This window comes from Lepidochelys kempii, chromosome 7 (assembly GCF_965140265.1).
Source record: "Lepidochelys kempii isolate rLepKem1 chromosome 7, rLepKem1.hap2, whole genome shotgun sequence".
Classification (NCBI taxonomy): Eukaryota; Metazoa; Chordata; order Testudines; family Cheloniidae; genus Lepidochelys; species Lepidochelys kempii.
Window position 1 is genome coordinate 86,738,352 of NC_133262.1, and position 12,192 is coordinate 86,750,543.

Below are 12,192 nucleotides of genomic sequence, written 5' to 3' on the forward strand. Positions count from 1 at the left end.
GGATCCTTTCCAGTTTCTCTACATTCTTTCTATACATTGGTGACCAAAACTGGACACAGTAGTCCAGCTGAGGCCTAACCAGCACCAAGTAGAGTGGTACTCTCACCTCCCGTGACTTGCATGCTATGCCTCTGTTAATGCAACCTAAAATTGCATTTGCTTTTTTTGCAACCACCTTGCATTGATGACTCATGTTGAGGTTATGATCTACTACAACTCCCAGATCCTTCTCAGCTGTGCTGCTGCCAAGCCAGTTATCCCTCATTTTGTATTTGTGCATTTGTTCTTCCCTTAATGTAGCATGTTACATTGGTTTTTGTTGAATTTCATTTTGTTGTCTATAGTCCAGTGCTCCAGTTTATCTAGATCCCTCTGAATTTTAGCTCTACCCTCCAAAGTGTTGGCAACCCCCCCCAAATTTGTGACATCTGCAAATTTGATCGTATGCTCTCCAGTTCCACGTCCAGGTCATAAATAAAGATGTTAAACAGCGTCGGACCCAGGACAGATGCCTATGGAACCCCACTTGTGACCTCCCTCCGATCTGACATCATTCCATTGTTACTCTTTGTTTGCGGTTGTTTAAACAATTATGTATCCACTTAATGGTAGTTTTGCCAAGCTCACATTTCTGCAGTCATGTGGGACTGTATCAAAAGCCTTGCTGAAGACCAGGTATATTATGTCCACTGCATTCCCCCTATCCACCAAACCAGTTCCCCTGTAAAAGTCAATGGAACTATACACGTGTCAAGCTAAGCACATGCTTAAGTCTTTGCAGGATGCCAACCTTCGTTGAATTATCTCAGCATTTTATTTACATTAAATATAACCAAATAAGTAATTTTTAAATTTCCATGAAAGATTTCTGTTCAAAGTTAAATAATGCTCTCTTATTCAAAAATCTTTAGAAATATTACCAGTATTATAAATTTGTGTGCCAATTTTTAAAATGTATATGCAAAATGAAGCCTGGAATGAGCTTCATATGAGTGCCAGGATCCATCTATGTAGTGCCATTACAGGATTGGGACCCAAATCATTACGTGCTGGTGCCTCAGATTCTTGATTAACAAGCTCACTCTGATTCAGTGTTGCTCCATGCACAGCTCGGCAGAGATTCAGAACGTTTCCTATCCTGATGTACAATCTATCAGATTTTTCTCTTTTAAAAATCGATTAAAATCCTGAAATGTCAATAATATATTTTAAAGCATAATAAAATAAATCAATAATCTGAACCAATTCCTAGCAATGGGGTGACAGCATACTATGAATAGAAATTGGGAACCCCAGTTTATAGGCATGGTTAATTTATACTTCTGTAACGTTTTAGCATAAAGGAAAATAAAAAGGAGAAAAAAAATCTGTACTCTACTTTTAAACATACTAGTTATCTTTTTTTTCTAAATGAAACATCAGCCTCTTCCCATACCTCACATGAGGGAGTATAAGTACAAGCAATCGAATTTTTATTGTGTTTTCTAATTAGCATAATGGGACACATCAGTGAACAAGGCCTTTCTTTATCCTTTCACAGTACCTATAATACAGGAGCTAGTTATAACCACTATATTCCCCACTGTACTATTTTTTTCCAGTTAAACAACCCAACAAATAATCTGTCAATCTTGGTGGCAGCCAGAAACAATGCTCGTTATTTTAATCAAATCTATCTCTAATTCCAGCAGCGAGGGAGGCCTACCAATCTGCTATTTCCATGATGACTCATAGCATTTCATAGTATTTCAGAAGTAGATTAATCTAACCTCAAGCAATTGGATTTATTTCTTTTTTATCTGTACATACTGGAAGCGACATTAATCAAAATGTGTCAATAGTGCTGAGTGATACTGAAAGCAAGCACTGTACATATTAACAACTATGGGCCTGGTTCTCATCTTATTTGCTCTACACCATCAACTTCACTGGAGTCGCTCCTGATTTTTTCACTCGTCAGTGACACCCTAAATAGTACAACACTCCCCCACAGTCTCTCTGTATCTGCTATAATTCTGTTGGTTTAAATGGCAATATCTTTCCTTAAGTTCGATAGTTTCTTTTTATCTTTCCTCTTATATTTTTCATAGATTCTTCTTCCTACTATATTCCCTCCCTTTACCTATTTCTCTTACCTGTCTGTGTATATATTGTGTCACCCTTTTGCCTCACCACTGCATTCTTGTACCTCTACTACATCTTTGAATTTTTTTCCTTTTTCCAGTACTTCATTAGCTTTCTACTCCTGTTAATGCTACACATTAGAGAGAAACAACTTGGCCCCCCTGTGATGATAACAACAGACCAGTAGGCTTCTGTTTTATGTACAAGTACAATGGCAACTCTGCAAGTATTGGGCTCATTGGCAATGGGCTTTTCACAAAATGCTCAGTCAGGGTCCCGTCGCTTTCTTTTTTGCAAGGCTGGAGCAATACTTTATATTTGGGTCAGAATATAAAGGTCAGAAAAGTTTTCTGCCCTGAAATATTGTATGGTTCCCCCCAGAATCTTTCGTATTCAAATGTGAATTAAATTAAATATTAAGTAAGTAAAAAGACAGTATATTCCAGTTTGTTAGCAATCTGCATAAAGCCTGGTCTGGTGAGCCACACATATCTCATTGACCAGGGCTGGAAAACTTCTAGCTATGTGTGGATTTACAGCTCCTGCCACTGGTGTCTCATGCTTTATGAGGGAGATGGTCTGTCATTTCAGGTTCTATATATATATATATATATCTGCAAAAAGAACAGGAGTACTTGTGGCACCTTAGAGACTAAAAAATTTATTTGAGCATAAGCTTTCGTGAGCTACAGCTCACTTCATCGGATACATGCAGTGGAAAATACAGTGGGGAGATTTATATACACAGAGAACATGAAACAATGGGTGTTACCATACACACTGTAACAAGAGTGATCAGGTAAGGTGAGCTATTACCAGCAGGAGAGCGGGGGGGGGGAGATGGAGGGGGACCTTTTGTAGTGATAATCAATGTGGGTCATTTCCAGCAGTTGACAAGACGTTCATCTCACGTCACCAAATTTCTTAAGGGCATAGTGCTGACTTAGAGGCTTGATACCTATGTGAGTGTGCCTTATGAGGGAGATGGTCTGTCATTCCAGGTTCTATATATATATCTGGACATTCATCTCACATCACCAAATTTCTTAAGGGCATAGTGCTGACTTAGAGGCTTGACATCCTGGTGTGTCAGTCCACCATCCCTTGGTTTTCTCCGTGGATCCAGCTCTTGAGCTTCTTCATCAGCTGGTAGATCTGCATATAATTCCCAAGCAGCTAGTGAGGTATACTTCAACTACAACTTAGTGCTGTAAGTTTTTGGCCAAGAAATGGATGGTATGAGTTCACCCTAAAGGAATTTAATTTTTATGTGTGTTTACTGTACCTACAATTTACAGAAGTTAGAATGTGAATATTGGCCCCTTCTGTGCAAGACTATCCCTTGGCTAAAATACACAGGTCCTCTTGTGAAATGTTGTTTGTCCTTATAGTTCTTGCAAGCCAGGAATGTTCAGAACTGGTGTATGGCCCTGATCCAGCAAAGAAAGTAAACACATGCCTAACTTTAAGCACATGACTAGCTCATTAGTCCCACTGAAGGCAAAGGGACTCTTCATACGCTCGACATTTGGCCCGTGCTTAAAGTCCTTACTGAACTGGGCTTATTTGTATTTCTTCTACATAGAAGTTTGGAATATACTCTGTACTGCTGAGTTCAGCAGGGTAAGCTACTAGAAACAGCATTAAATGGAAAAACTCAAGAATTTAGACGCTCATGATGCTGCTGTTTACACATTTATATACAAATAAAACGTTTTTCTAACTCCTCCAACTGTGGAACTTCTAAGGTGTTTCTAAGATGTACAGCAGACATATGTTCTTTTGTGGACTTTTTGAGGAGTACAGAAGAGAGCTCCACTCCAAGCTACTTTAAGCTGGCAAATCTCTGAAAATATGCTCTGAAAATGTGGAGGAGAAGGGGCTCCCTCTTGTGGACATCCCCTTTATGTTCTGCAGAATGGCAACTTACTGAAGTGCCCTTTAGGACTTCTAGCTGCATCAGTTCCCATTAAAATTCATTCAGTTTTATAATTTCTAGTGTCTAAAATGGTGACAATCATCAATTTATATGTACGCTATTTTATTCTAATGTACATAAAATAGTGGACAAATTTATTTAAACTATGAAAAAATGAAGCAGACCAAACCTCCCATATTTGTTTCTTTGAGGACTTATTTGTAAGTGCAAAACTCTGACATTGTACTATAAATTAGAGGCACTGACTGTTTACTTCTGCACACTAGAAAAGTAGATTTCCCCATGACATTGATGATAGTTTACTCCTCTTTCTGTCCCCAAGCTTTTATCACTGAGATTCAGATAAACTGCTGAGGACATCATAAATTCTTAGAGAGAGACTCAAATATTTCAAAACATGGTTGTTTATACATAAAAGGTCTTACATTTTAAGCATCAAGCACCATATAAGTCAGTTGTGTAATAAATGACAATTTTACGATATAGGATAGATGGAGATCAGGTATAAAACAGTCCTTCAGATAGATTTTTTTTTTTGGCAGTTATTTACCTCTCTCTTCTCTTTTTCCCTCTTTTATGCCATTCTTTCTGCTTCCTAGTTGTCTAATTCTATCCTATACCTCATGGCTCCATCATGTACCACATGGCTTTTCTATTCATTCTCTCTCACCATGCTTCTTCCTGATGCTGACAGAATCATAAAAGATACATATGGAGAAGACATGGAGGATCATTAGACCCATCTTGTTCCCACTACAGTATGTTTCCCTTTTGTACATTTTCTACTGCTTTGTCCAGTCTATTTTTAAATGTCACAAGTGGAGAAACTTTCACAGCTTTCTCTTGGGAGATTATTCCACAGTCTAATAGATTACACTGTCAGGAAGTCTCTCTAATGACTGGTATAAAGTTATCCTTTCTTTACTTCATCTCATTGCTTCTAATGATATCACCATAAATAATTCCCCTGCATCTTGACTGTATGTGGCCTTTAAATATCTATAAACTGTTAACATGTCCCTGTCACTCGTTCCTGGTGTGGTCCTTTGGAGGGTCACTGCTGCCCTTGCTGGGACCCCCTTAGTTTGTCCCTGGTCAGGGCAGTTCTTTGAGCTTCTCTGAATTTTCACTGGTTCTAGAAGCATGCCTCAGTCTCTTCGCTGTGCTCAAGGAGGCTGTCTGGAGCAAGTATATTGCCATTCTGCGTCCCACTCCTCTGCACTCTCTCCTTTTTAATAGGCCTTGTTTCCTTGATTGAGCGCAGCTCTGAGTGCCTGCCTCCATATCTGGGAGCTCTGTGTGGGTGTGGTTGAGCTGCCTATGCTCAGTGTGGCGTTTGTAGACCCCAGTACAGTCCCCTTTTTAGTCATTGCTTTCCAGAACAACAGTGAGCTCTCTACAGTGTTCCTTAACGTGAAGTATTCCAGTTCCCAAATCACTTTCTTTGATGTTCTCTGACCTCAGCACATTATCCGTATTCTCCTGATATTGTGGTGCCTAGGATTCACGAGATATTCCAGGTCTGGCTGTACTAGAGAGTGTAAGAGAGTTTATTACTTTGTTATACTGCTGCTCTGTGAGCTCTTTCCATATGCAGCCCAAAACTGCATTTGTGTGTGTGTGTGTGGGGGGGGAGGGTATTTTGTTTAATATTGCAGTCATGGCCAGTTTATTTTGTGCTAGGACTCTCTCAATATTACAGCCTCCCAGATTTCTTTTTCTAATTAAATCTACAGAGTGCAATGCTGGCCCCATGAAGTCAATGGCAAAATTTGCATTGACTTCAGTGGGGCCAAGATTTCATCCATGGTATTGATTATACAGAGCAGTTTATTCCATTCCTCCACTCCACTCATTTTTTTCAGGTAGTTTCTCATTTTATTTTCTGCCCATGTTCTTAACCTCTCCAGATCCATTTCTGGCTCTCTCTTGTCTTAGTGATCATTTACAAATTCCATTAACATACAGTTTACTCTTCTCCCAGATCATTAATTATCTGGGAGAGGGATAAACTCTATGTTAATGGAATTTGTGTGTGTGTGTGTATGTATGTATATACATACAGTGGTGAGCTGGAGCCGGTTTGCATCAGTTTGCGCGAATCGGTTGTTAAATTTTGAAGCCGGTTTAGAACCGGTTGTTAAAGAGGTGGGCAAACTCCGGCCTGCGGGACCGTCCTGTCCAGCCTGCCTGAGCTCTTGGCTGGGGAGGCTCCCCTGAGAATCCCTTTTTAATTTTTACTCACCTGCCGGCGCTCTGGGTCTTCGGCGGCAGGTCCTTCAGTGCTGCCAAAGACCCGGAGCGACTGAAGGAACTGCTGCCAAAGGTCCTGGAGTGACTGAAAGCACCAGTTCTTCAGCTTTTGGCAGCTCATAACCGTATATATATATATATATATATATATATATATATAAAATCACATTTATTTTAATGCATTATTTCTGGACCTTTATCCAGCTTTTAGACAACTTGGATAGAACACGGTCACTTTTCAAACATGATATCATTAAATGATGTAGCCAAAATTCAAATGTAAGACTTCCACTGCATTTACTTCAGCCATTAGTTTTGTTCTGCTATTAAATATAAAATTTTGTCTGGCAAGATTTATTCTTAATGAAGCCATGCAGCTTATTGCTCATGGTTTCATTACTCTCCAGATGGCTGACTTTTTTTTCTCTTTCATATTTGTTCCATTTTTACTAACGATGAGAGTTAGACTTGTAAATCACTTTTCTTTCCTCATTTGAGCCTTTGGTGCTACATTTGATTTTCTTCCCTTCTTTGGTTCCTTTTCATTTGTTCTTGTCATTGATACAGTGGAATTGGCTGATTTGTATATGTGCCAATTTTACAAGCATTCCCTTCCTTTCATTAAAATTAATTTTACAGAATGCTTCTTCCTTATTGTTCACGCTTCTTTTCTATAGTCTGTTTTTTGGAGATGCAGAGATGGATTTGTAAAAGGAACTTAGTATCTTAGTCATTTTAAAGTCATGATTGATTTCATTCCTCTCATTTGCTACCCGACATACTTTTTTCTTAGTGCTGCTTTTTCCCTTGATGTATTTATAAAAACTCTTCTTCCCTATTCATTGTACTACTATTTTTTTTGCTATCCTTATTATTTCTTAATAACTGTGTAGTCTTGTTGTCTCCTTTCCATGTGAGCAATCCCTTGACTATAACTAGGTCTACACTAACACAGGCTGTGTCTTCACTGAACCATCAGATAACTAGCTGAAGTCAGCATTATACACTCCCCCCCTCCATGGTTGACCTCACGTGGTTTATCTCACCAGGTAAAACTAAAGTGCCTTGTCTCCACTATGTTTATAGAGAGGGATATGTAGTAGTGTCCTATGGTAAAAACACCTCCTTATTTTCAGTGAAGGCATAGCTTATGTGAATCAATCAGCCAACACCCTGAGTAATGTGGGAAAGTGAGTGCATTGGCTGCAGATGCTATTTTCAGCTTGAAGCTCCAGTAGCAACTGCAGAGGTATGATTTTGCTGCTCTACGGTGTAGAGGGGAGGATTCTGTCCCCTTCTATCCCTGCATAACCTACTGTGCTATCCCATTTTTACTCATGGAGTGATAGTACAAGGGTGTGGGATTTGCATCTAAGAGCATTAGTAATTACTGGGCTGTGATTTTACAGGTCAAGTGTGACCCACAGTGAATTTCTGAATGTCTGCTCCATGTGCTTTATGGATCTCTGAGCCTCCTTCATGATTCTCTTTATTTAAACCCACTATTTACTAGTGTTGTGGGAATCTCAGCATTTTAATTTGCATGGGTTCATGTGCATTACAGAATTGTACATCTTAGGTTTTGCTCAATGTTTTGGGGTTTAAATAAATCTAGAAACTTCAAGCAAACTGAGTAAAATTTCCAAATTTGCCTAATAGAACTATGCATATTAACTTCTGCAGGCTCAGTCCTCACTGGCCTTTTAAAAATGGGTACACTTCTGGTTTCCTTAGCTATGATCTATCTTTAATTACACAAATGTCACCATGGGAAACTTGGTGGATCTGGTAGCCTGGGAAGCTGGAGCCAGAGAAATTATATAGTTAATGTTTTTATATTCCGAAAATAGACAATTAGAAGTGGAAGTGCAGACACAAATTGCACCAACTCTATATCAGTGCAGATAGTGTTGTAGATTGACAAACTCTGGCCCTAGAAAATGGTATCTTAGTTTCATAAAATCAGAATTCTAAAATTGTTTGGTTCTGCTGAACTTTGTACCTTTGAATTTTATAGTCAGAGAAAATAGAAGAGGCAATGTGCAAGGGTAAACAGTTTGTTCAAACATACATTTTTCAGAAACCATTTACTCAGTCAACTCCAGTAAATTTTACTCAACTCATTGAAGCAGTAAATACATTTCACCTCTTCAGCAAGCATGACCTTTGTTATAACATGTGAATGTTTTTCCTTCGTTTAGATTGTGAGCCCCTTTTCCAGTTCAGTGATCTCAACTATAGTAAAGTGTCTGAGACAGATCTCTGGATCTTTGCAATGATGTGAATATGGTAGTGTCAGTTTTGACACTGAAATTCTGCCATTATTGTGCCTTCAACATGTGTGATCAGAACAGGCTAAGTAGAATGAAAACAATCTTCCGGGTCTCATTTTAAGTACTTTCTGTGCAATACACAGCATAAGTGGTAATAAAGTCAGAGAGGACCAGCATCTTTGGAATTTAAGTGCTCAGATATCTATTAGAAAAATTAATAGATCTTGTTTTGCCCTGTGAGAATCAATGTTACCAATGTCTATTGCCCTTGATACAGAATGGATGCATTTCCTGTTTTCATAGCTATGACCTGTCTTTAATTAAACTAATGTTACTTTTTATAATAACTCAGTCATTGAAATATAGGATTAAATTCACTGTGCATAATAATCCTATTCAGTGCTGAGAATGATTACTGTGTTAATCATTAGCATAGTGGTCTTTAACAGCTGGAAAATATTTTTACTACACATACAATAACTATATTTAAGCAGTTCACCTTTTTCCCCCTTTTCAATACATGAAAAAAAAATTGGCTTTTTTCCCTTCTGTTTGTATATTGATTAATAAACACAGTATTGATCTCCAGTTCAGCTAGGAAATGTTTGTTAATTATAATTTGGGTTAATTTCCCTTAAACCCTTCAACACTTCCAACGGGTCATAGACTACCAAGAAATCTTCACCTGTCAGGAATTATTCTTGACTTCTTGTCAAGCAGATGCCATGGTCTTCAGTACGATTTCAGTTTCTGTAGTAGATCATAAGATGTGAACAGAATTCTGAATCAAATTTTGATTACTTCAGAAATAATCATAGTTCATTCATTTCAGTATAAATGAAGACAAAATTATGAGAATAAGTTACAGAATTTTCAGTTAACCCTAGAAAATTTTAAGCTTTAAAATTCCAAGCCATAATCTTATTTTCTTCCAGGAGAGCAATTTATTGTCTTTTATAACAATACCAATATGTATGTTTAAACTTATGTTGTAGCTCTGACAGTTTGTTTTCTAGTATACTGGATTCTTCCACAGAAGAAACCTTATTCTACAGAGGCCTGTTCCAAAGGCCTTTGAAATCAATGTAAACTCTCACATTGACAATGTAATTGGGAGGCATGGGCAACACGTGAACCGCTGGCAGGGGGAGGCTAGCCTGAGCCCTGCCTCTTCCACCCAAGGCCCTGCCCCTTCCATGTACCCAGAACCCAGACCCCAACAACCGCAGCTGCCAGCCCTCACCCCAGGCTAGTTAGTGCTTGCAGCCCCCTGGAGCACCGGGAGGGAGAGCACATGGTGCTACCGCTGCAGCCCCCCCCCGGCCTGGAGTGTGAGTAGGGCCGCATCTGGCTGTTTGGGGAGGCTCCCCCAGCCTCCCCTACCAGCTGCCTATGTTGGGAGGTGGTGGCAGTGGTAGAGTCCACCTTATAACATTTATCTTAGTTGTGAGAGCACTCACCTGGGATGTGGGCGACTGCCATCGGGTCACAACTCACCAATGCTGGCACCTCCTGCTGGCTGCTCCAGGAATTAGCTTTTGTCAGCTGTGGAGCACCCTCTGCGCGTGGTGTCTCACCTGTCATCTGCTCTGCTGGTTTGGGACACATGTTGCTCTCCGCTCAGCAGCATCCTCTTCAGGGCACTGCCCTCCAGTAGTGCCCACCGCTCCAGTCTCACCCCCTTCCAGGGGAACGGGGGGTTTAACAGTAGTCTTTTGGCTTGCACCTGCCTCAATGGCCAACCACAACCCCAAAGTCTAGCCCCTCAGCTCAGCAGCAAGTTGCAGTCTGTCTCAGCCACACTCTTCTGTGGCCAGGTGCAGTGTAAGCAGGGGGTGAGGGGTGGGACCCAGGACCACCCACTACTCTGGGCTCCAACCCAGGGACCATCTAGCGGCAAGCCCTCTCTGCCCTCCTTCTCTCCCCTCTTGTCCAACTATGTTCTCTGGGCCACTTCCCTTTGGCCCTGTGCACCTTCTTGATCCTTTTTAGCAGGGGCCACAGCCTGGCAGGTAACCAGGCCAGAGCGCTGCTCCTTACCTCAGGAGCCAATCCTTCACCCTTGCTAGTCAAGGAGAGACTGCCTTCCTTGCTGCTAGGCAGCCTTTACATAGGGCCCAGCCCAGCCCTAATTGGCTGCCTCTTCCTTGGCCTTGATTGACTCTTTACAGGCCTTTGCTGATTGGCTGCTGGTCTGCGCCGCCTCTCTGGCCTGTTCCAGCCCTTTCTCTTATGGAGTGGGGCAGACACCTGACTACAGACACCCAGATTTAATTCCCCCCTCTGCCTTTGGGGGAGAAAGGTTTTGAACAGAATTCTCCCACCTTTCCAGAGAATGCTCTAACCACTGAGCTATCAGATATTCTGATGTGGGGCTCCCTCAGTCTCTGCTGTTGAAGCTGTTCCACTGTGTATAAATAATCACTGGACTATAGAGAGAGATAGTGAGAAGGACTATAGGCTGCTGGTTATGGCACCCACCTAGGAGGTAGGCAACCCTGGAGTCCATTCCTCTTGCTCCAGTAATTCTTTAATTATGGAACCTAAAATGGGGTTTAGGTGCCTAAATCTGGGGTGTATGCACCTAAATACCTTTGTGGATCTGGGCTATAGTTCCCTTCATAATTATCTTGGAAAATTAATAGAATCCACAAGCAAAGGTTGGTCTGCTCCCATTGACTTCGGTGGGAGCAAGACTGGGCCCAGAACATCATACAAACTACAGCCTATAACTGTTCAGAAAAGTATGATCTTTGAATGTTCCAATGTCAGAGATTAATAAATCAGCAGTAAATATTTGGATTTGCAGACTGGGGAACATACCTTAGTTAAATTGTAAAAGTAAAAAAGCACTGAAGCCTTAAGAATCATACAAATAAAAATATGGTAAATACTGTTTCAGAATCATCAAAGCACTGCAGTAGCAGCAGCAGATTCACATGGCCATGATGTAGCTGTGGTTGTGCATAGAATGAACTTCCATCTTGATTGGCCCCTTACAAGTCTTCATCCTTCAGAAGAGTCAGTATAGGAGGATCTAGGCTTCTTAAATCCTGCAAAATTGCATCTTCCAAACTCATTTGTGGTTGGCCTCGTGGTCTGCTTCCTTCAGCTCTTCTGGAAAATGGTACCTTCTTTTGCATGTTGGACATTACCCCACCATTGTGGTCCTCTTGTTCTCAACTGGTGCAAGACTACAATGTGCCTCTAAAAATCTCATTTCTGGCAAACAACAACAACCCCAACAGATATTAAGAATATGCTTTAACTTGTGACACTGGAAACTGTTTAGTTTCCCCTCCCCAGCTGTTTATAGCTATTTAGTTTCCCCTCCCCATATTTCTGCTCCACATAAGGGTTGTCATCACTACTGTATTCAGTTGTCTTTCAGACATCCCAGTGCCCAAACAGAGGCCTTTGAAGATGCTGAAATGCCAATGATGCAAGACCAATCCAATGTGTGAGGTCGGATATAGAAACTCCTGCTGTCAAACAGCTACCCAGATAGATAAAACTATTCCTTCATTCAATATCATTGCCATCTACGTGCAGACTTGGCAGGTCTGTATTGTATACCATAGAGAAATCAAGTGAACACAAAGT